The sequence below is a fragment of the Miniopterus schreibersii genome (assembly GCF_964146895.1).
Source record: "Miniopterus schreibersii genome assembly, chromosome: 8".
Taxonomy (NCBI): Eukaryota; Metazoa; Chordata; class Mammalia; order Chiroptera; family Miniopteridae; genus Miniopterus; species Miniopterus schreibersii.
In genome coordinates this window covers 18,636,785-18,661,640 of record NC_138109.1, presented here as the reverse complement: position 1 = coordinate 18,661,640, position 24,856 = coordinate 18,636,785, and the positions used below count along the sequence as shown (strand labels likewise).

General features: G+C 42.7%; 1 protein-coding gene across 1 annotated transcript in view; it reads left to right on the top strand.

The window, feature by feature from the left end:
- Nucleotides 1–6,422: 6,422 nt before the first annotated feature.
- PHC2 (polyhomeotic homolog 2) overlaps nucleotides 6,423–24,856 on the top strand; it is an 83,164-nt gene continuing 64,730 nt past the window's right edge. The window contains exon 1 of the mRNA XM_081143873.1: nucleotides 6,423–6,540. The gene's annotated coding sequence lies outside the window, so the exon portion shown is untranslated. The remainder of the gene's footprint in view (nucleotides 6,541–24,856) is intronic.

The window sequence follows — 24,856 nt, the reverse complement described above, 5'->3', positions numbered from 1 at the left end:
GGCTAGAGCCTCAGACTCCAACGAGGGTTGGGAGAGCTGAAGGCAGTGAGTAGAACAGTGTTTCCCAATCCTGGCTTCCTTGCTAGACTGTAAGCTGGGGAGGACTGTGTGTGTCTAGTATGGGTCCTGGGAGATAGAGTACCTGGTAATTATGGAATGAATGAATGAATGAATGAATGAATGAATGAATGAGCTTCTAAACCACTTACAGAGCTTGGTAAAAAGAAATACAACAATAGTAAGTAACATTTAGTGAGCACTTAGTATTCTAAGATTTTGCATGTTTAACACACTAATCAAATCAACGTGCTGAATATTACTATTACCTTTTATACATAAGATAGTGAGGCACAGAAAGGTTAAAAAATTTGCCCAAGCTCACTGGGTTAGTGGCTGCAAATCTAAGCAGCCTGACTCTAAGGCCCCCACACTAGACCACTGCACCATACAGCCTCTGAGGTCCGCAGCCCACCCAGACTTAGAGAATTGGAATCTCTGGGGGTGAGACCCAGTAATCTGTATTTGCACAAGTTTCATGGTGATTCTGATGCAGAGCCAGAATTAGACCTAAAACTGTGCTTAAAAAAATTAGCAGTAAGCCTGGGCCCATGCAACTAGAATAAAGCTGCTTCCAGGATTTTAAAATTTACTTGATCATGTAAACGTAAGACCCATCAAATGATGTTGACTAATTGTACCCCATTGTGAGAAGGGAACCCAAACTCTGGAGACCTGCAAGCAGAAGGCCAGTTCAGGGGACCCGCCTATGAGACAGTTGCCTAAGGGACTCCAGCTGCAGGCCACCGTCCTCGGGAGAGCCCAGACTGACTGTGTACCTGCCCATCTCCTGGACTTTGATCTCCCATCTGACCTCCTTCTCACCCCTGCTCTGATCTGACAACTCCTGCTGGGCTGACCCCATCTCTGACCCCAGCCTGCCCCAGTTTTCAGCTTCATCACTCCAGGCTGATATCTCACATGATGACAGGACAATATTTGTATCGGCCTGTGATAATGGGAGCAAGACATCTCTTCTAATAATGTAGTGACAAATGGGACGTGTCAAAAGACCTGTGACTTTCAGAGTAGAATTCAGGTATCTTAAACCAGCTCTGCAACCATCAAAGAGCGTGGGATTTAGAAACAGTGAGAAATAAAGAGCCCTTGGGACTAACTGGAGCAACACTCTGTCATTCATTGAGCAAATGGTTATTGAGAGCGGATACCATGACAGTTTCTGTGTTAGCACTGAGGGCAAAAAAGATGAACAAGACATTGTCTCTGCCCGAAAGGAGTTCCCTCACGGTCGGTTCTGCTGTGGCACCCAGAGAAGAAGCTTTGAAGATTAGCCAATGGATTGGACCACAGAGAAAGGCTGCAGCATTGCATTTTCAAAGAGGAGATGGTTCTAGCTTTGTCCCACATTCCAAAGTCCCTCAAATACTGAACTGGCCTATGGAAGATTGGGGGAGCTAGTGATGAGTCTCAGGACACAAACACCTTTAAAAAAACCTAGATCTGCCTGTCTGGCGTGGCTCAGCGTTTGGCAACGACCTAGGATCCAGGAGATCACGGTTCAATTCCCAGTCAGGGCATGTGCCCAGGTTGCGGGCTCGATCCCCAGTGGGGGGTGTGCAAGAGGCAACCGATTAATGACTCTCTCATCTTTGATGTTTCTATCTCTCTCTCCCTCTCCCTTCTTCTCTCTGAAATCAATAAAGATATATGGAAAAAACAAAAACAAAAAACAAGAAAAAAACAAAAAACTAGATCTGGCTGTACACCAGAGGTTCAGGCCCAGGCCTTCTTGTAGGCATCAAAAGGGCTCAGGTTTGGGACCTAGGATATCCCATTCCCCATCCTGTCCCTGCCTATATTCTCATCTGATGTATCATTTTAGACAATTCACATTCCCTCTCTGGGCCTGTTTCCTCAGACCATTTTTTCCACTCTGAATGCCCAGCCCCTCAAAGAGTGTTTGATAAATGTTTGTTGAATTAGTGAATAAACCTCTAAAGTCCTCCCATCTCTGATATTGTGAGTCTATGAGCTGGAGACATGTTTGGGAAAGAATGGAATTGGCTAAAAAGAAAACGTTTAGTCTCACTCCCGAGGAACCCTAGGTCACACTCCATTGTGCAAGTATGATCTGCCCCTTATGGATCACCTTTCCTTTCTCTTCTTCCCCTTCCTTCATTTTCTGCCCCCTCTACACTGCCTTCTGCCCCAAACATATTATCATGGGTTGAATTGTGCCCCCCTCAAGAAGAGATGTTCAAGTCCTAACCCCCAATACTTGTGAATGTGGTCTTATTTGGAAATAGGGTCTTTGCAGATATAATCAAGTTAAGAAGTTCTACTGGGTTAGGGAGGCCCCACTCTAACAGGACTGCTGTCCCTATAAGAAGAGGGAAATTTGAACACATACACACAGGGAGAATGCCATGGGATGACGGAGGCAGAGATTGGAGTGATGCTTCCACAAGCCGAGGAGAGCCAAGGATTGCTGGCAACCACCAGAAGCCAGGAGAGAGGCACTGAACAGATCCCCCCTCTGAGCCCCCAAGAAGGAACCAACTCTGCTGACACCTTGATTTTGGATTTCAGGCCCCCTGAATCATGAGAGGATAAATTTGCATTGTTTTAAGCCACCCAGTTTGTGGTATTTTGTTATAGCATCCCTAGGAAACTAATACAATTGAACCTTGAACAATGTGGGGGTTAAGGGCACAGACCACCCTCACAGTTGAAAGTCCACAAATAACTTAAGTCAGCCCTCTGCATACACGGATTCCCAATGGAGCATGGAAAATACAGTGACCCTTGAACTTATACATGGAAATAAGTGGACTGGCACAGTTCAAACCTGCATTGTTCAAGGGCAGACCTATCCAAGGCCATTATTTGCAAATCACCCCACAGATGCATGTTAACAGAGCCCTAAAAAGCACCAATGGCCCTGACATCTCTCCAAATGCTCACTGAAGATGAGTCATCGCTGTGCCTGTTGTGGAGCTCTGAAACCAAGAAGCCTGACTCTCCCATCCAGAAAGGAGGAAGGCCTTCCGCACGATCATTTAGCAGAAAGAGGATGCTGGGGGTGGGGAGGAGGGTGGCCAGCTGCTTTCATTCCCCACTGGGGACAGCCCAAGAAAAAAGGGGCTTTCATCATTATAAAAGGATGTCACCGTCATTTACTTTCACTCAGTCAGTAAATATATGTGCAGCATTTACTGTGCTGGGCGCTGCTGGGCGCTGGCGGAGAGCATGTGTGTATGGATGGGAGAGGAATGCTAAAGAATATATATATTCCTTGAGTTCTATGAGCTAAGGTGGAGTTGGAGACCTGTGGGTGGTGGGTTATTAGCACGGACTTGGGAATCAGACAGTCCTGCTTTAAATCCTGGCTCTACCACTGAGTTCCACTGTGATCTTGGACAAGTTACTTAATCCCTCTGGGCTTTCATCTTATTGTGAGTATTTAAATAAGATGATGTATATAGCACAGGGCCAGAGTAAGTGCTCAATGAATGTTAGTTATTTTCATTATTAGAGAACGAAAATGTTCACCACAAATAGCTAGTAAAAGAGCAAGGCGATTAGGATCAAACAGGACCTCTGTCCAGGTCAGGCCCTCGTCACCTCTTGCTGGCCACTGATTAGATGCTTAGAACAACTCCAGGAGGAAGTTAGTCTCATTTTACAAATAACGTAACTGTGGTTCAGGGTGTAAAACAACTTGGCCAAGCTCACAGAACAAGGAATGTGACAGTCAGGGTTGAAACTAGAGCTCCCAAGCATATCTTTTTCCTATTTCTGGGAAATGTTTATTTGCAAGTCAGAGTGGGTGGGGTCAGCATATGGTGGGGAGAGGGCCTAAGCACCTTTTGTTAAGGCTGTGGTTACCTCTATAGGAAGTACATTGTATTGGACTTCCATGTTTCTTTTGTTTAATTAGCAAATACATATCTCTATACTATAGGGTGTTCTAAGCGCTTTATGTTATGTTAGTAACATTTATCTTCACAGGAGCCTATAAGATGGGCACTGTAGTATTCCCATTTTGCAGATGTGGACATTGAGATGCAGAGAGGTTAAGCAACTTTCCCAAGGTCACACAGATAGTGAGTAGTGAAAGCAAGATCACACTTGCTTCTTGGGCTCCAGAGACAAAGCTCTTAACCACTGTTCTAAACCTCGTTATCTTTTGGGGTGGAGGGGTGGCTGTTGAAGTGTGTACACAGGGGGAAGGAGAGAGGATTACACCCCTCGTGCAAGCCACCCTTTGGTCCTATTGCTGCAATCAGACCATAAGGAATTTGACCCTATAAGGGGAATGGCAGGATAGGGGCTGTTTAGCCCTGGGATTCTCTGAGTCAACAGCTTCTCATCCCTGGGCCACTTCCTGAAAACTCTTTGCGACTCAGCTTTGGAAACTCTTTGAGCACAAAGAGCTCATTTCCTGTGGCCAGGAAGGACAGAGGAGTTCCTGATGACAGCTCATCTCCCTCATTAAGATGCTCATAAAAGTGTTTCAAGGAGCCTGACTCATGGCTCCGCTGTTTGTGGAGATCCCCTCTGCAAGGAGCCACTCTGGTAATTTGGTGTGAGGAGATGTGCAGAGGAAACCGACTCCTTTGAGTTCAGGAATTATTTATGATCCTACGAAGAGCGAATGTCATTTGGAGAGATAAACAAGCCTTCGCCAGCACAACAGGCTGTTTAATATGCCACGAGGGATGGGAGGCAGCTTCAGAATTCCAAAGCCAGCTAGGAAACCTTGAGAGATTCTGTACATGTGGGTTGTCTGTTCCTATAACAGCTAACCATTATGGAGGTTTTACCTCTGAGAGGGGCTTGTGCTAAATGCTTTGTAGACGTTAATTAATTTAATTCTCACACCATTCCTATCCTATCTTACGAATGAGGAAATTGAGGCACAGAGAGGTTAACTTACCCAAGGTCACACATTAGTGAGTAGTCGTCAGAATTTTAACCCAAGTAGGTCTACCTCCATGTTCGTGATCTTGAACACCAGTCAGAGCTTAGGAGGAAATTGGATTTTAAGTCAACCCAGTAAATTAAAATGCACATATATTTAAAATTATCTTTGATAATCCCTTAAAATACTTATAAAATTTAGCACATTTGGTTTGAGGCATAAGGCCTTGTCCAATAATTAGAGAACCACTAAAGAAAGGAGGAGAAGGAAAGTCCATATACAGATGCTTATGCTTTTAAGCTACTCTGCCTTCAGGAGAACTGTCAAATCCCTAAGGGATAAAATGAAGAGGCAGATAATTATAGGATGTCCTTACCCACCTGAAGGGACCTTAACACATATCACTTGTATGTGGTATTTTACTGTATTAAAAGAAAATATATTTACATCATAAGAGGAAAGGAGAAAACTTTTGTTAGAGAAGGGGTTCTAAATTCCAAGCCTAAGTTAAATGAACCTGATACAATGAGACATCATGAGACTAGCTTTGGAGCCAGATAAACCTGAATTTGAACCCTAAATCTGCTACTTATTAGCTGTGTAACCTTCGACAATTTGCTTAACTTCCCAAAGCCTTGGTTTCTTGATCTGTAAAATGGTCATAGCAATACAACCATGTTGAGAAGATTAATTTTAAAAGTTTATAAAGTAGCAAGCTTGAGTATATATAAATTGTAGTTATTAAGCACTAGCTCTTAATAGCTGTTTGACCTAAGGCTGGTCACCTCCTTTCTCTGAACCTCATTTCTCCTCATCTGCAATATGGGCACAACTTTTCTGTCTAGTAACCTCAAAGGTCATTATAAAGAAACACTAAAGCACTGTACAATGTTTGTATAAGGATTTTCTCTGCTTTGTACACCTGGAGTTGTGAGGAGGTCCTGGGAGACCCCTGGTGGAGAAAATAACTTAGGGGCTCCTGAGCCTGAATTCAGAAATGGGCTCAGATTCCACATTGTCCTTTAGCGTGACTGGGTGACTTTGGGTAAGTGACCTAACCTCTCTGAGACGCCTCGTTCCCTTCTATCAAATGGGTTAACAGTTCCTACATCATGGGGCTATGCCGAGAATCATATTCTGCAGAAAAGTGTTAGGCACATGGTGCGCGTTCAATGAGTGTTGGCTGACTCTGAATCTTTCTGGCTCAGCCAAACTCAGCCCCGCTTCTTCCGCGGGACGGGAAAAGCGCGCCGCGTCTCCGCGTGGGGATCACTCAGGGAGGGGAGATGCTCTACGGGGCTCCAGCGCCTCCCCAGGCCCCCGCCCCACCCGCCGTTGCCATGGCCACCGGTTCAGGCCGGGAGCAGCACCTGGGCGTGTTCAGCCCAATCCCCGCCTTTCCGGAGTGACCATTGGCTGGAGGAGCCACGTGACGCTCGCTGGTATGCTAATATATGGTAATTGCCCCCACGCCCCTCCTCCCCGGGCAGTGTCCGAGCAGCCAGCAGGGTGCGCGGCGCCGAGCCGAGGGGGCGGGCTGAGGGGCGGCCCCCGGGAGAGAGCGGCCAGGTGGAGGAGGAGCGCGAGCGCGACCGCAGGTAAGGGGCGGGCGCGTGCGCGCTGGGGCCGGCTCGCCGCGGACCCGCTGCGCGCGGGGGACTCGGGCGGCCGCGCCGCCGGCTTAACCCTTTAGGCGCCCAGCTGTCACGGCCGGGCCGGGGCACGACGACCTCGCGGAGCCGCGCGGGGCGGGACGTTGCCGCGGGGGGCGGGCGGCCTGACCCGGGGGCCGTGGCGTGCGGCCCGCGCGGGAACGAGCAGTCCGGGCCGGCGGACCGACTGGCCGCGCTGCGCCCGGGGCGGGCACCCAGCCGCGGCGGGGGTGCGGGGTTGGCTCCGGGGCCGAGACTTGCGGGAGGCTGCGGGGAAGCGGCGGAAGCGCCGGGACTCGCGCGGTTTCTCCGGGGATGCCGAGCCCCTGTCTCGCAGAGGCCCGCGCCTCAGCAGCCGTGGCCTGGCGCGGCCTGCGCCTCCCCGCTCGCCCCGCGGAGCGCGAGGAGCCCCGGGGGGGCGGCCTGGCGGCGGCGGCGCGGCCTGACAGCCCAGCCGCCGGCACTTGGGACCCGGAGTCCAGCTGGGGCGCCTGTGGGACGAAGGCAAGATTGGTGCAGGGGTTGAGGGGCCAGCCTAGGGAACTGAGGATTGTCCTTGTTGGGAGGAGATTGGAAGGAGAGGACAATCTCCTAAAGGAAAAGCAGGCCCCAAGGTTTGCCAGGTTTGAGAAGGAAGGATGCCCAAGAAAGGCAGTGGCCCCTAGTTTCCTGTGCTGGGTGGTGCCCGGACACTCATAGGGAAAGATCACTGCTGGACACCTGGATCGGGTCTGTCATGTCCAGAGGAAGCATCTGTTTTGTGTGAGTTTCCAACAGATTTTTTTACAAGGCGAGGTTTAAATTCATCTTCCTCCCTCACCCCCCTCTTCGGTCTGCTACAGAAGTGTGTTCTTTCCATTATCCCTCCTCTGCCCCCCCCCCACCGCTGTCACCACCACCACCACCAGTTCATTGAGATTGGTGGCAGCTTTAGGCGCAGGATGTAATTTAGCTTTCTCTACAATAGAAATGGTGGATGGGCCATGTGCCACCAATATTCAGCTTGCTCTCAGAGCATCTTGGAAGTGTGGGGGCGAAATGTTTCTATGGCAAGTGCCGATGTAAAACTGGCTAACGTGCCAGCGATAGCAAAAGAATTTCCTTTCTGAGTCTGAAGTCATTTATTCTAAGTCAAGGAAAACCGTGGTCACACATGGAAAGTACCAGGAGCCAATTTGATTTTTGCAAGTGACGTGCAAATTGCACTTGCATGTTGCTCTTTTATCACACGACAAACGGCACCTCGATGCCAGGCACTCTGTGTCTCGGGGATGCAAAGATCGAATAAGATAATGTGTCCTCGTCTTCAGAGAAATAGTGGGAGGGGCAGAATTGCCAGAAGAACTCATAACTGCATAATAGATGTGTAGGTAAAGAGCTGCAGGAACACAGAGGAGGGAACAATTAGCTGTCAGAGAGGGTCCAGGAAGGCTTTCCAGAGAAGACCATGATTAAGAAAGGTCTTGAAGGATGAGTAGGAGTTTGCCTTGCCAAGAAAATTGGGAAGGACAGGAAGGTCAGCCTAAGCAGAAAAAAATATTGAATACAGGCACTTAAAGGGTGTGGCATCTCTAGGCAATGGTGGTATATTGTAGCCATGGCCTTTTTCCTTTCTCAATATAGTAACTTTCCAAAAGTAACCTAGAATGTGTTATTCCCACCACAATTTTCCAGTGGTATTTTCTGTCTTATTGTTCTTCCCCCCCCACTTTTTCCCCTCACCAGCTTTTCTGAACCTTACTTCTGGTCTTTGTCACTCCTGTCTTTCCAAGTTAAGGGGCCAACATATGGACATTGGTAAAGGAATGGTTTGCAGCAGCTCCAAGGTAGAGGGCCTGAAAACTGGGCAGAATGCGTGACACCACAGGCATCATCCCAGAGGGCGATCTAAATCATACAGTAAGAGGAAAATAACCGTCATAACCAGGGAGGCAGTGCTGAATGTGAAATCTGCATTTGGTCCGATTGTGAAGCCTGGGGAAATGAGGAATTAGGTCAGAAGCTAGAAAGATCTGGAGCAAGAGAAAGTGTGGACTGTGATGTGGGTCAGGGCAAGTAGTGTAGAACTGGCACCGTGAATCAGCCAGAAATGATAGAGCCCTCTGTTGTGTGCTACCAGCCATGGAGGGGCTGGATCTGACAGCTTCAGGCAACTGTGCAGAAAAGGACAGCACCATCTCCTCTATAGAGTATTTCCAGGACTTCTTTCTGTCTGTTCTCACTCCCTGCTTACTATTACCCTCTTTTGGTCTGTTTCCACCCATCATTCACTTTTATTGGGCTTCTTTTACTGAGGCCTTTAGCTACCAGAGCCAAGAAAATCCTGTTCTGCTGCTTTAGTATCCACCTCTAGAACTATAAATAATCCATTTTACCCTATAAGCCATCAACTAGCCAGCCTGTTTGTACTTCCTGATCATTTGCAAACAGAGCATGGATGGACCCAGGGGTAGTAAAGTGGACCTCATCCCTTAAACTCACCTGATGTTTGAATCAGATCAATGCCTTTTAGTTTTGCTTAAACCAAACTTTATTTTTAGAATGCATTATGGTGGATTTCTGGCAAATCCCCCGTCTTGAACTATATTACAGATCAGGCTGTGTAAAGAAGGTGGCACTGGGGCAATATCACCCAATGTGCACTGCTAAGGTTGACAGCTCTAAGCGCTAGAGAATCAGGGGTGCTAGTTAAGCAATCTTCTCAATCAACATATTTACCCAGCATCTGCTTGTGTGCAAATACTGTGCTGTATCTGTGCTTTGGAAGAGAGAGGAAAATGAGAGAGGTGGTGTAGTCTGGGGATTATTCTCAGCTAAATAAGGATTCAGATCCCAGTTCTACCAGTTACCTGCTCTGCGACTTGGGCAAGTTATCCAACTTCATTTTCCCCTATGTACTAATGCTACCTACCTCTCATATAGTTGTGAAGACTGAATGAAATCACAAATGTACAGCAGTAATTAAGTAAATTTTGTAAGTGCTAAATGTGGTCTTAGATAGGGGTTGAAACAAGAGAAAGGTCATCATGGACTATGATTATCAAGGAAGACTTTTTCTAGAGACATGGTGAATTTTACACATAAAGACAATGAAGGTGGAAGGGATTTCTAGACAGGAAAAATAACGTTCCTAAAACATAGGGCCGGAATGTGGAAGAAAGTTTTCAGGGGCCAGTTGATAAGATTGACCAATCTGACAAGATCAGGTGTACATAGAGAAATTGTAGGACTGGAAGGGTTGGTTGAAGCCAGATTTTAACAGGCATTGGTCCTGAACTAAAGAGATAGGACTTTATCCTGTATGATAGAAAGGCCAAAGATGCTTGGTTAGGAAAGTGTGAGGTCATGAAAGTGATATTTTAAGAAGATTCTCAACTACAATATGGAGAATAAACTTTAGTTGGGACAGAAAGAGAATTGTACAATCAGTAGGTTATTAAAACAGTCTAGGTGTGAGGGGATAGGGAATTGAATTAGGGTGGTGGCAGGGAAAATAAAAAGGGATGGAATCAATAAATATTATCAAGGAAACATGACTAACTGGATATGGAGAACAAGAAAGGAAGAATGAAATACAGCTGTGAACATGGGTGACAAGATTAACAGAAGCAGGACAGACAGAAAGCAAAGCCAGTTTGCTGGAGAAGTGGAGAAGCTCAGTGCTAGATGACACAGGAAATTGTAAGTGGACACATCCCACAAGTATTTGGAAGTGGGGGCTAATGTTCAAAGGAGGGAAGTCAGGGAGTCATATATAGAAGGTGATAATTGAAGCCATATGATGAGCTTGTTCACCAGTGGTAACAGAATAGAAGTAGAAGTATAGGGGACCAAGGGCTGAAGCTTGGAGATTGCCCACATTTATTTAGCAAGGTAAGGAGAGGAAATGTGGTCATTATGGTAGAAAATAAGGAATCAGAAACAAAAGAACCATCTGATTTGTTCACCCAACCAATGCTTCCTCATCCGACCCTTTGTGTGCCTGAGCAGACGTGTCGATAGCCAGGTAGGTGCAGATCTCAGCAGGCAGGAGACCAGCGGGTTTCAAGCGGGAGGAGCAGGTCCGCAGCAGGAAGCTGTATAGAAAAGTCGGGAATATCGATTATATTTAGTAAACGGAGTCATTGGTAACTTTCTGAAAAGAATAGCTTCCATTCAGCGGGGGATGGCCATGGGGATATTAAATGCCCGATTAAAGAGGATTGTGGAAGGAGATGCTGATAGGAAATGAAGATAGCAGGTAGATCCCTGTTTATACATTTGGCAGTAAAAGGAAGAAAAGAAATAGGAAAGCAGTTGGAGAAGGCAGAAGAGTCAAGCACAAGATGTCTTCTTCCCTGTCCGCTTCATTATTTCAGTTGTCCTAAAATATCATTCTCATTCTTTCAGATAAGCAGTTCTTTTCTTAAACTTACTGCTTTGATAATTGCTTGTACATTTCATTGAACAATAACAGTACAGCTACCATTTATTCTGTGCTTGCTATGTGCCAAGCACTCTCTCTATATACGTCTATCCATTATCCCACTTGATCCTCATGATACTGGATTATACAACCTCTTAGAAGCATGGAGAGACTAAATAAATTGCCTAAAATCACATGATTAATGGGTGGCAAAGATGGGATTTGGACCCAGCTTTGACTCTAAAGCTCTTCTAAAGGACCATGCTGTACTGTCCCTGAGAACAAGACCAGCTTCATGGCTGTGGGACCTGTGCAGTCTCCCAGCGCACTAAGAAGGGCCCAAGACTTGGTCTAAGGCTCTGTTGTTGCTGTCGTGATATTCTGAATAATCTTTTAACAAGGGCCCTGTATTTTCATCTTGCACGGGTCCCCACAAATTATGGAACTGGTTCTGCCTGAAGGTATCAGTCTTGTCTCCTGGAATTGGGAAAGCATTTTGAGCTGTCTCCTTTGTTTTGGTTGCGTGGCCTTATGTCCTTGCTGTGTCATGGTACATGCACATTTTCCTGTGGTCCTCTCATTTTGGACTCCTGGTACAAAGGGCAAAAGGGAGGTATTTTGAAGACCAAGCAGGTAGCCAGTATGAAGAAATAGAGAATAAAGAGGCAAGGAATTATTTACCCGGAATGGCTTCTAGAAACCCACGCATCGTATCTTGAGAGTATTATTGGGTAGAGTTACATTCCTGATGCAGTTGTTGCTCCCAATTTAAATAGGCAATGAGTTCGTTTCAATTCCTTTTGTAGTCATATATTCCCATTTGCTCCTGGGAAGCTATGAAGACATTTTCAACCTACTGCAACAGAGCTTGGGGTTGAACAGGTGTGGCACATCTTGTCTGCTCTGATGCCTTTTTAGCAGGCTGGTGTCACCCTCCACCCCGTGCCAGAGACCACCCAGCGGCTTTGAACCACGCGGCCCTGTTTACCGCATTCGTCTTAATGCTCCTGTTCCACTCTCGCCTTTGTTTCCCTCTCTGTTCCTTAGCCTACCCATAAGAATCATGAAAACCAGAAAAACTTGATCTTTTTATATTGTCTTTCATTTTTTGGCTTTACAATCACTACTTTTTAGTGACAAAACATTAAGTTGTTCTGGCTTCCATGGTCATTGCTCTCCCAAAACAGCTTCTACTCACCCTCTTGCTCCTCTCACTCCTGGTTTCTCTGAGGCATCCTTTGACCATGTACTGACCAAGTCCTGACAGCAGAGACTTTCAAAGAGAAAGTCTCTGAAAGTCTTTGAAAGTCTCTGCTTCACCCATGCTCTGAAACCAGTTCTGGCCCTTGTAGGAAAACATATAATGAATCCCTACCCCAAAGATACTTGGTTCAATGACAAAGCCAGCATTGGTTCAGAGTTTAAATATTTGACTATAATCTTTATGAAGGGAGGGCATGGGTCTGGCTTATACACTGCCATATTCCCAGCACCAAGCACCATTAGGTGCTTAATAAACATTTGGTGAACGAATTAACGACACTCCATTCTTGATATTCATGTTCCATATCTGTTATCCAGGTCCTGAACTCCGACCACCCAGAATCTTAGGCCTGAGTTCACCATTTCACAGCCCAGACTTTTTGCCTTGGTCTTTGACTCTTCTCTTTCAGCTTCTTATAGCTCATCTTTGGGAATGGGTCCCTTGCTTGCTCAGAACTAAGGTACCTCCTCCCTCTGGATCCCCCTAACAAATAAGGCCAGATGCCTTTAGGAGAATATTCTTTTCTCTACCTATAGCCAAAAACATCCAGCAGACATATTAAATGTGTCTTAAAATATTTTAACTGAAGAGAATTACATTCAGATTGCAAAAGAAAGGGGACAGGCCCCTTAAGAAGCAAGTTTTGGCCAGAAACCAAGTTCTAAAATTTTGTGAGTCTGTTAAACTGATTAACTTGTAAGCTTCAGCAATTTAATGCAAATTAATTTTTTATACCAACCAGCAAATCAAAGGAGGGGAGAGAATTAAGTGAGTGTGTAAATATGGTTGCCTGGGAAGCTTTTCCTGACAGAAGAGAGAACCTCACAGGAATTTACACAGGCCCAAGAAAGCAATATAACCTGGCCTTTCTCTGTTCTCTTTCTTATGGGTGAATGCAACGATGTAGAAACCATGGGTACAGATAAAGATGGCTTCAGACTTTTCTAGAGACTTGAAGGGTACCTTCTCCCTCTGGAAGTGGGACTGAGTGGTAGAGTTCTCCAGGGCAAACATGAGGCACCATCCTTCTGAGGAACATCTGGAAACATGGAGCTTCTCTGAATCCACCCTTGAAAGTGTATTCATTCATTCAACAAATAGTTATTCAGCACTTTCTAAATGGCCCATTGCCCAGAAGAAAACAGTATTATAAGAAATTGATAACAGTTTGAAGGTACTATTTTACACCTAGTGGCTATTCCTTAAATTTTATCTAAATTAATTTTTTGAGCAGAGGGTGATATGGACTTAAATATTTAATGTTTTTTTAAAAAATAAAATGTTTCTGTAGAAAAAGGATAAACACAAGTGTCTGTTCTGCCATATTTCTATTCTTAGGTCATCATTCCTGAGAAAAACCTAACTCATTGATCCATAAAGCCACACCCCAAGGTGGATGTTCATTTAGTGACAAACCCATCTTGTTGATGGCTAAAATCATAAGAGACCCTTCATATTTGAGCTATAAATAGTGGGAAAATGACCTGTGAGATGACAACTGAAGGTGTTGCTCAGGCAGACTGTACCTCAGACAGAAGGAGAGCGTGGCACACACAGGGGATTCCGAGTAACCTGACATGACTGAGCCTAACATAGGAGCTGAAACAAGGCTGTAGAGTAGGCCAGAATCACACACAAAAGGCTTGGTTTGCCAAGCTAAGAATTTGGACTTTTATGTTGGAGGCCATGGGGAGCTGTTGAAGCTCTCTAGCAGTGATGGGATCAAATCTGCCTCAGGAGGATTGATTCAGCAATGTGCAGGCCGGTTGGACAGGAGTGAGACCAGAGACAGACTCGCAGTTAGAAGGGGGAGGCTCTAGTTCAGCGTCTCACCCACTGCCACTATTTTTACTATTGACTCTGTATAGAGCGGGGCAAAAGTAGGTTTACAGTTGTTCGTATGGAAACTAGTACAATAATTTTTCATTCTGTTCAAAATATTTTCTAATATCCCTTGTGATTTCTTCTTTGACCCATGGGTGGTTTTGAAGTGTGCTGTTTTGAAATATTAGGATTTTTCTACTAGCTTTCTGTTATTGTTTCAAGCATAAGTCTGTCGTGCTAAAAAATATATACACTTTGTATGATATTTATTCTTTTAAATTTATTGAGACTTATTTTATGGTCCAGAATATGTATTCTATTGTCATTGGGTGGAGTGTTTTACACATATATTTATATGTATATAACTTCATTTAACATATAGATGTAGTGTTGTTCAAGTCTTTTATATCTTTATCAATTCTTCTGTTTTATCCATTACTAAGAGAGGAGAATTGAAATCTCTAACTATAACAGTAAATTTGTCTTTTCCTCTTTTTAGTTCTATTAGTCTTTGCTTTAAGTATTTTAAAGCTCTGGTGCTAGGTGCATTCACATTTAGGATTATATGTCCTCTTGATGGATTGACCCTTTTTTCACTATGAAATGATCTTTTTCCCTGGTAATATTTCTTGTTCTGAAGTCTACTTTGCCTGATATTGATATGGTCACTACAGCTTTCTTATAGCTGTTGTTTGCATGGGATATCTTTGCCATCCTTTTACTTTTAACCTATATACATCTTTATTTTTTAAATGGGTTTCTTATAGAAAGCATATAGTTGGGCCTTGCTTTTTGATCCAGTGTGAAATTTTCTGTCTTTTAATTGGGATGTTTAAATAATTTACATTTACTGTAATTATTGATACGGTTGGGTTTAAATTGACCCTCTTGCTATTTGTTTTCTATTATCCTATCTGTTCTTTGTTCCTTTTTTTCTCTTTTTTGCCCAATTTTGGATTATTCAAGTTTCTTATTATTTCATTTTATGTTTATTATTGGCTTATTGCCTATATGTCTTTGTTTTATCTTTTTTTTAGTAGTCTCATCCATGTTTATAATATACATTGTTAACGTATCCTTTGTCTCCAAATAATATTTTTTGCTTTGTGTATAGTTGTTGGTTCACAGACTCTTCAGGATCTTCCCAGGTGTAACCTGAAACCTGCCCCCATACACTGAGAGCAGGAAGAGGCTGAAGAAAGAGGCAGACCATTCCAGATTGGCAGGTGGCAGGTTTAATGAGCAAGAGAACTTACAAGGCTTGCCTCGAGCAGCCACAAGACAAGTAATTTTCCACACCCGCCTGCCAAGTCTTAAAAGTTAATATAGAGGCTTTAACTGGGTTCAATCGCATATACTGTACCATCCAGTCTCAATACCACATTTCTATCTCAAGTCTGTATCCTTGGGGCAGCTTCTGGGAATGGGAAAGGCAAGTGGAACACACATTTCAAGGATAGGGATGGGGTAGGGAGCCTCTAATTGCCCCAGTCCAGTTTATGGGTCAACCAGCACTCATGTCTTCTCAATGACCTCCCCCAACAATAGTGTTAGAACTCAAAAACTAAATACTTCCAGTTCTCCCCTCTTGTTCTTTGTGCTATTATCATATATATTATTTAATGTGTTGGGGTTTTTAAATAGTCAATTATCTTTTGCAAGATATTTTAAAATAAGAAAACATGACTTTTATATTTACCCACTTATTTGCTGTTTGGACACTCTTTTTATTCCTTTGTGTTTCTGTATTTTTTCCCCAATTTTCTTTAGCCTAAAGAACTTCCTTTAATATTTTTGGTAGTGCAGGTATGCTAGAATTAATTCTTACAATGTTTTTCTGTTTGAAAAGTTCTATTTTACCTTCATTTTGAGAGGTATTTTTACAGGGTAAAGAATTCTAGGTTGACAAGTTTTTTTCTTCTTCTAGAGTTTTAAAGATGTCTATTCATTGCCCACTGGCTTAAATAGTCTATGATAAGAAATCTGCTATAATTCTTGCCTTTGGTAAGAATGTCTCTGTAATGTCTCTTTTTTCCCTGGCTACTTTTAAGATTTTCTTTGCTCAATTGAGTAATTTCATTATGTTCCTTGGAATCATTTTCTTTATATTTATTCTGCTTGGATTTGGGCTCCTTGGATCTGTGGGTTAATAAGATTTCATACACTTTGGAAAATGTTTAAGCCATTGTTTTTCAAATTTTTTTCTATCCACTTCCTCCACAGATTTTCCTTCAACTCCAAATTCATAACTGTTAGGTTGCCTGATACTGTCCCGCAGGTCGCAGATGCTCTGCTTATTTTTATTCTGCCCTCCTTCTCTCTGCGCTTCATTTTGAACTGTCTTCAAGTTCACTGGTCTTTTCTTCTGAAGTTCCTAATCTATTGTTAATCTAATTCAGTTTATTTTTAATTTCAGATGTTATATTTTAGTCTCTAGTTTTTCAGTTTTTTTACATCTCCTTTCTCTTGCTCATGTTTATGTATTCCTATACTTCTTGAACATGTGGAATGTATTTATTAAAGGTGTTTTACTGTCCTTGTTGCTAGCTATTTCATGCCCCTCATTTCTGTGTATGTTTTTATTTATACTGTTTTTCTCCTGGTTAACAAGTTTCTTTGCTTGCCTGGAATTTTTTATTGGATACTGAACATTGTTAATTTTATATTCTTGGTTGCTAGATTCTCCTTAGGAATATAGTTAAATAACCAGGAATCAGTTTAAGCCTTTCAGGCATTGCTTTTAGGCTTTATTATAGTGGGTCCATAGTAGTGTTTATTCTAGGACTAATTTAGCCCCCCCTATTATTCCTGAGAATTGTATCTAATTTCTTGTTTATTACAAGGTCTTTCTACTCTGACTGATGTGAACACAAACTATTCCCAGCCCTCTGTGAACTCTGGGAACTTTTCTGCTTGCTCTTTTCCAGTAGTCTTAAGTAGCCTTCTCTCATGCATGTGCAAATTCATACTTAGCCAAAGACTTCAGGGAGGCATGTCTGTAGATAGTACTATGCAATGTGTGTGGCTCCAGGGCCAAACTCCTTGGGTTTGAATTCTGGCTCCTCTAATTACTATTAGAGTCACCTCAAATTACTTTACCTCTTTCTGTCATTGTATTCTGTGACTTCAATAAATTTTCCTCAGTTCTAGTAGCTTTTTGGTAGATTTCTTTGGATTTTCTACAAATACAATTATGTTGTCTGCCAATAAATACAGTTTTGCTTTGTCCTTTACAATTGTTATGCCTTTTTTCCCCCCTGACTTATGTAGAACCTCTAGTATAATATTGAATACACAATTGAATTGTCATTCCCAATTTTAGGGGAAAGCATTCAGTCTTTCACTAAATAAATATGCTGTTAGCTATAAGTGTTTGTTACATATCCTTTATCAAATTGAGCAAGTTTTCTTCTATTCCTGGTTTGCTGAGAGTTTCTATGTTTGGGTATTGAATTTGGTTGGTCAGATGCTTTTTCTTCATCTATAGGGGTGATCACATAATCATTATCTTTATTCTGCTAATATGGTGATTTATAATAGATTGATTTTCAAATGTTAAATTTTTCTTAATATAACAACAAGGATATAGAGATACTCCAGTACATATTTCTGTGTATTTTTGGAAACAGGCAAATATCTTAAGGTAGTTTAAAATCTCTAGGCTTATTCTCTAGTTGTCTATCAATTATAAAGCTACAAGTTAAAGACACAATAATCAACAATAATGTACCTTTTAGGAGGAACAAATGATTATATTGAGTCTTAATGATTAGTGATTTAAATATGTTTTCGTGAAATCTGAACCAGTGCGAGCAGAATGTCGTGTTTAAATCAGCTTCCTTACCATTTACTTTTCCCAGGGTACACAAAAAATCATCTTGATTCTTCTGAGACCTTAATGTTTAAGAAATAAATGTATTAGATGTATAATGAAGCTAGATAGGTAGTACATAATTGTTGAGAAGTAGTTCACCACATGTTTAGAAATTATTTTGGAGTGATCCTGATAAGCAGAAGTTCCCGGGTGCAGATGGCTTGGTCCTTCATCTGGGGATAGAGAAAAGGAGGCACCGTCGGTGGCGCCTTGACTTATTGTGCTTGCTCTTCAGCCACAATTATGAGGAACATATCATGACATTCATTCTCTTAACAGGAATGTATTTTATTGTCTGTTACTAGCTATTACTGGGCCTGTTTTATGATAGTGACTGCATTTTTGTAAAGAGGCATTTAAGTGATTCATCCCCCCTATTGCCAGTTCCATCCCTACAAATGGAAACAGCACAGAGGGGGACATCGGCTGATTTAATCTTCCATTAAGGTTCTATTTGCATAGCCCATGATCTCTCAAGGCTTAGTCTGCCCGTTGCCTCAACAAACCTTTTGTACAAATAAAATTGAATCAAGCAGATGAGTGAATAAGTGTGTCTGGAGAGCAGCCCTGGAATCTCACTGCCCTTCTCACGTGCAGAGCTGCATTTGCCAGCCCTCTCTGTGCACACACAGCCTGTGTGGTCAAACCCAATTAGGTGCTCTCATCTACTCCTTTACAGAGCTGACCTTTTCAGCTTCGAGAAGCAGCATGACCTGCTCCATTCAGCTGCTGCTCTCAGCCCATTCTTTATCTTCTCTTATGTTCCCATGGAGCGAGGCTATGGGTTTGTCCTGCACATGCTCTCTGAGCTAGTCGCTCGCAAAGACAGCCTGCTCTCTAAAGGAAAAGCAGTGAACCAGCGAGGAAGGAGATGACGAATCGTGCCAGCCAGAAGGGAAGAGTACGGCATATTAAAATGACATCAGAGCAGTAATCCCACGGGGACTTGAATTGAGCTGCTGTGTTTTTTCTGGAAATTCCAGCTCATTCCGGGCATTTATTTTTTTTCTATAAAAGAGTGGAGACAGGTTTGAGTCTCTCCATGCAACAGAGACAATTCAGTGGCAGAGGCAGTTAAGCCTTATTGACCAGCACTGCACAGAGCTACTAAATATACACCAGACAGACCTTCCAGGAAAATACATGGAGTCAATAATAATAATGTCCCCTTGGTGTGTTCTCTCAAAATACTTTTATTTGTTTGGTTGAGAGAGATACTATAATGTCATAAGGATAGTTTACAATGGAGATTATCTAACAGAAAACAGTCACATTTTAAGTATGTGACATTCTGTTACCATTAAATTTCTGGCTTTTAGCCCTCAGTTCAGTCCAACAAATACATATTTTGAGCCCCCTACCCAGTGCTGACTGGATGGATGTTACTCTATTCAGGCTGGCCAAAAGGCTGAAGAGCCTGTGTAGGACCAAGCATGGAGAGGAGGCTGGGATTAGGAGGGTCTAGACTTCTCTGCTAGTCAGTGATGGATGGATTGACCCTAGAAATGGCTGGTCTGAGATGGCCGATCAGATGTATACACAGGGAAAGGAACTCGTTTATTTTACAATAATCAAATTTTTCTTGTGATACAAATAATATATTTTCATTATAGAAGATTCAGGGACAGGAAATATTAAAGCCAAGAGGAAGGGGGACCATTACCCCACCACCCAAAAGTAATGCTGCTAGCACTTTGTTTTAGAACCTTCTGGTTTTTATGAGCACATATGTATTTTTTACCAAAAAAAAGGATCTTGCCACATATGTTCTTTCATAAACTGCTTTTATCACCATATTGGGAACATTTTTCTGTCATAAAATAGGGTATTCTACTATGTGGAGGTACAGTCACTAATCCCTTTCTGCTGGGGTTTTCACTTTTCAATTTTCTCTCTTATGATGACCGTTCAGGTAGCTGAATATTTGCGAACACCCATGATTCTTTTTAAGACAAATTCATAAACATGGAATTACTAGATCAGAAAGTGTATAAAATGCTATGGCTCTTAATACATGTTTTTTCAATTTCCCCCAATTCGTACATCTGTCAACAGTGGGTGGGTGAGGAACGTGTGGCTTCTAAGTTGGACGTCATTGAGCAGAAGCACACTCTGGATTTACCTGCTCGTGTGTCCCGCGGCTCTGATTAAATCCTCAAGTTTGACGTGGAGTAGTTTTCATTGCTCTCAGTACTCAGCTAATGTCCTACCACAAGGAGGTAGGAGATGAGGGAGAGATGAACTCCTGAGAACCTAGTTCTGCTCAGATGCCCTGAAGCCCCAGGGTGATAGCAGACAAGGCAAGACTGGCATTTTATCTCAGATCTCCAGTCTTCAAGAGCTTACTGTCTTGTGGGGAGAGAGCAAGAGAGCACACACACATGCGTGTAAAGCAAACATCATGCAAGAAACAAATTCACATAACTCAAACTGTTATTTTCTTTTTTGTCAGTGTTTTAAATATCTTATCCCTTTGCTTATAAACAGAGTCTGACAGAATGTGGCCAAAGTAGACCAGTTGATTACTTCTGTCCCCTGTTTCAAGGTCATCTGTTGGCTTCCCATCACATTTGATCCTGGAACTTTCATTTCCAGTCAAAGAGGGCTAATTAGGATCGCTGAGGACAGCTAGAAAAGTGGAGAGAAATATTCTTTTTAACTTTCTTAAATGTGTTGAGGAGCTAACAAAATAGTAAGGTATTCCTGGGCCAAAATCTAGGGAAAGCAAGGACCCAGAGTGTAAGCTGAGCACGCAAAGCCTCTTTTTCTCTAAAGATATTTGCTAGTCTCGAAAAAGTACCTGTGAAATCACACTGAGTTTTTGGTGGTCTTACAGGGCAAAGGAGACAGGAACCAATCAAAGATAATCAGCTCTACAAAATAACAAGACACCGTGAGTAATAACCAACAGATAATGGCAGACGACACGAAGTCCACAAAAACTTCAGATATTGCAATTATTAGACAGACTTTAAAACAGCTGTGCTAACTGCATTTAAAGAGGGTTTTTTAAATGAGCTTGGAAATATCTGCAGGAACAGGAATCTATAAAAAGTGTTGTAACTGATTTTAAAAGAACTAAATAGAACTTCTAAAACTGAAAAATACAATAACCCAATTTAAGAGCTCAGTGAACATATTTATTAGCAGATTATACACAGCTGAGGAGAGAACTGAAAGATGGAGTTGAAGAAATTGTCCAGAACACAGCAGAAGAGAGAAAATGACAGGACATCCATAAGACAGGATAAGAGGCGTGGGGGTGGAATAAGGCCTGACGTGCTTTTCGTGAGAGCCCAGGAGGCGAGAAGAAGCAGTTTGTGACAGGTGTATTTGAAGAGATGATGGCTGAGAAGTTTTTCAGACAGACAAAAACACCAACCCACAGACTCAAGAAGTCTAACAAGTCCTAAGATGGGACGTGAAAAGAAACCCACACATCGTAGTGAAACTACAGATAAATCTTTAATAAGTAAATAAACAGACAGATTACCTGCAAAGGAGGAGCACTCAGGCTGATGGCTAACTTCTCAATAGCAACAATGGGAGCCAGAAAACCAAGGCTTCCACAATTTTCTTCTACAAATTACTTGTTTTACAGAACCTCTCACCAAGGGGTGAGTGGAGCCAAAGCCTGTGCCTGGCTCAGGGCTGCTTTTTAGAGAAAGCAATGCCTTTTTCTAACTCCCACAAAGATTTCTTCTACTTGCCAAGCCCTGTGCCTGTGGGGCGGCATCTGCCCAGAGAAGGTGCCCTGTTTTAATTTGCTTGAACTAACCAGACAAGCTAGCAACAGTTATGTGGAAAAGAGTGAAATGGCTTCAGTGTGTCTACTACTTTTGAAGTTTTACATTCTTTCCTTTCTTCCCATCAGTGGGCCCAGTCAGAGGAAAACTGAGCTTAGGTGGCTATTCCAGGAGGAAAAGTAAAGCTATTTTGAGGCAAGCAAACACTGAAAGAGTTTGTCATGATTATATAAAATGTGAATAGATTTAATATTTCCAGTAAAAGACAAAGATTGTCACAATGCATAATAATTCACTTGCCTGCTATTTACAGAAGACACACCTAAAGTATAAGCCAGTGATTCTCAACTGGGGGTGATTTCGCCCCCAAAGGAACATTTGACGGTATCTGGAGACTTTTTAGTTGTCATAACCTGGGGTGGACGGTGTCCTATCGGCATCTGGTGGTAGCCTGGGATGCTGCTAAACTACAGTGCACAGGACTGCCCCGTACAACAGAGAATTAATTATCTGGCCCAAAATGTCAATAGTGCCAAGGTTGAGAAACTCTGATATAAGTAGATAGAACCCTTGAAAATTAAAAAATGGTAAAAAAAAAACACAGAAAGAAATACAATGAAACTATACACCAAAAGAAAGCTGATATAGCTATATGAATGATAGGCAAAACTATCTTAATTCAGAAAACATTTCTAGAGATAAAAGGCGTTACTTCAAAAGAATAAAAGTCTCTATTTATCAGGAAGATACTAGAATTTTAAAATTTCATGCACTCAATAAAATGGCATCAAAATACATACAACAAAAATTTACAAAACTCTGAGGACAAAGAACAACTTTACAAATCAAGGTGTTTTATGTTTACATTTCTCAAAGTATTTGATATTACAAGTAGTCAAAAAAAATCCCAGTAAGAATATATAAGATTTGAATAATAATTAACAAATGTTGCTGATGGACACTGTGCCTAACAACTGCCCCTAGCAACTGCCGCATGCGCGTTCTTTTCAAGCACGCGTGGAACATCTATAAAAGCGGACCGTACACCAGACCATCGAGCTAGTCCCAACGAATTCCACAGGATTAAAACCACACACAATTATGCGCCCCAACCACAGCGGATTTATGTAATTACGTTAGTAAGATAAAAGGGACTGGAAACACACACTCTGCAAATGTGTAGAAATGAAGCAGTACACCTCCATATAACCCTTCCGTGCGGCCCAGAGAAAGTAGAGGGAAGGAATAAGAAAGACGAACGGAAATTAATGAAATAGAAAACATTCATAGGCCAGCAAAGCCAGAAGTTGGTTCTTAGTAAAGATTAATAAGATTATAAGACTGGTCAAGAAAAAAAAAAACACAAAGATAACCAGTATCAAGAATGAAACAGAAGCCTGGCCGGGCGTGGCTCAGCGGTTGAGCGTCGGCCTAGGATCCAGGCGATCGGGGTTCGATTCCCCATCGGGGCACATGCCCGGGTTGCGGGAGGCAGCCGATCAATGACTCATCATTGATGTTTCTCTCTCTCCTCCCTTCTTCTCTCGGAAATCAATAAAGATATATTTAAAAAAAAAAAAAGAATGAAGCAGAAGACATGCCCGTAGACCCTACAGGCGTTAAGAAGAATACACTCTACAAGAATGAACTGCAGCGACCTACTGCCCGCTTTCCTCTCATCTGACGTCACTGGCTTTCTTTCCGCCCTGCAGCCATCAAACATGCCAAGTCTGTTTCTAGCTTAGGGACTCTGCACTGACTGGTCTTTTTTTTTTTCTGGGATGTAATAACTGCCTCCTTGTAGTTTGATCACAGTTTCAACCATAACATCCTCAGCAAGGCCTCTCCCGACCACCAGCCTGAAGTAGCCACCAGTCAGTTCTCCATCACCTTTCCCAGTTTTCATGCGCTAACTAGCATATTTGACTAGCTGACTGTTGATTGTCTTCTCCCTGCCCCAGATAGAAAACACATGAGAGTAAGAACTTTGACTTGCTCAGCACTCTGTCCCAGGGCGCACACAGTAGGTGCTCAAGAAATACTTATAGATTGAAACACCGTCTTCAGAGTGGGAGTGAGCCATGGAGAGGTGAGCTGATTGATGGAAATAAGGAGAAAAGGAGAAACAGAAAATGAAGAAAAATAAAACTGTTTAAGGACCTGTTGTGTATAAAAATATAGCATAAAGGAAAGGAAGGGGAACAAGAAGGTGTGCCTGATGGGTTAGTAGGAGGAGAGAGGAGGGTAATTATATAGTAGTATGTTGTGGTTCAGCAAAGCTCCTAATTAGAGGGAAAGGAGCTAACCTGATTGAGCTCCTTCTATGTAGGAGCCCAAATTGCCAGATGATGTTGGGTGTTTTGAAAGGTTTCATTCCTACTTAGAGCTACAACCAAAATAGTTTTCCACCCTTTCCTAGGGAGGAACGAGAGTGAGTTCTTTGGTTCTGTGAAGGGGGGTAGGGCTGTTTGCTTTCGTGGAGTAATATTTGTCTAGAACTACTGGTAGTGCCATTCACTGAGAGGATATTAGAAAACCATTCTGGAGGGAAACCCTGAGCTTAATTTTTAACAGGTTATGATTTAGAGGCTTTTGAAACATCCAAGTAGAGATGTTGACTAGATAATGGGGCACATCAGCCTAGAGCTCAGAAGAGAGGTCTGAGCTGGAGACCTAGATCATTGATGTAGAATTGAAGTCATGGGTGTGGGTGTCAGTGTCTAAGGAGGGAGAGTAGAGTAGGAAAAACTCCAACATTTAATGGTTAGATGATGGGAGACAAGCCTCCGGAGGAGACTGGGAAGGAATGGCCAGGAGGGTATGGTTTCATGAAAGCCAAAGTAAGACACTTTCTTGAGGAGAGATAATGGTCAGCAGTGTTGAATGCTGCTGAGATGTCAAGGAAAATAAGGAATAAAAATGTTTCTTAGATTTAGTGGCATTACAGTCTTTGACCTCGGTGTAAGTAATTTTAGCAAAGAGGAAATAGAATGTGAGTCAGTCTCAGTTTTGCATCTACAATGCCTTTGCGTCAGTAGACTCTTGATACATTTTTTCATTGGTTTTACTGTGAAATGTTTATGCAGAATGTGTAATATGCATATGTAGAATTTAAGGAATACAGTAATTATGAAGTGACAAGGTTCACT